This window comes from Penaeus monodon, chromosome 24 (genome assembly GCF_015228065.2).
Source record: "Penaeus monodon isolate SGIC_2016 chromosome 24, NSTDA_Pmon_1, whole genome shotgun sequence".
In the NCBI taxonomy this organism is placed as follows: Eukaryota; Metazoa; Arthropoda; class Malacostraca; order Decapoda; family Penaeidae; genus Penaeus; species Penaeus monodon.
In genome coordinates, this window is record NC_051409.1 from 27,297,363 (window position 1) to 27,297,620 (window position 258).

The 258-nt window shown below is 51.6% G+C and overlaps 1 protein-coding gene across 1 annotated transcript in view; it reads left to right on the top strand.

The window, feature by feature from the left end:
* Nucleotides 1-258, top strand: part of LOC119588702 — a 103,718-nt gene that overhangs the window by 66,764 nt on the left and 36,696 nt on the right.

The window sequence follows — 258 nt, forward strand, 5'->3', positions numbered from 1 at the left end:
CTCCCGAAAAGTGGGGCACGAGCATCGCAAGACGCCGGGGGTAACAAACATACCAAAACCTCTTAAGAACAGAATCTCCCCGATGCAACTTGGTCTCGGGATGTTTCCAATTTCACGCTCGAGCATTTCAGAACCGAAGTGGATTTTCAGAGCTGAAACGAAACCGATAGAAGGAGAGCAAGAAACTAAGGTCCGCGGGGGTTGAGTTGTGTGTTAGCGGTGGGCGCCGTGATGTGTGTGTGTCGATGGGGTGTGTTA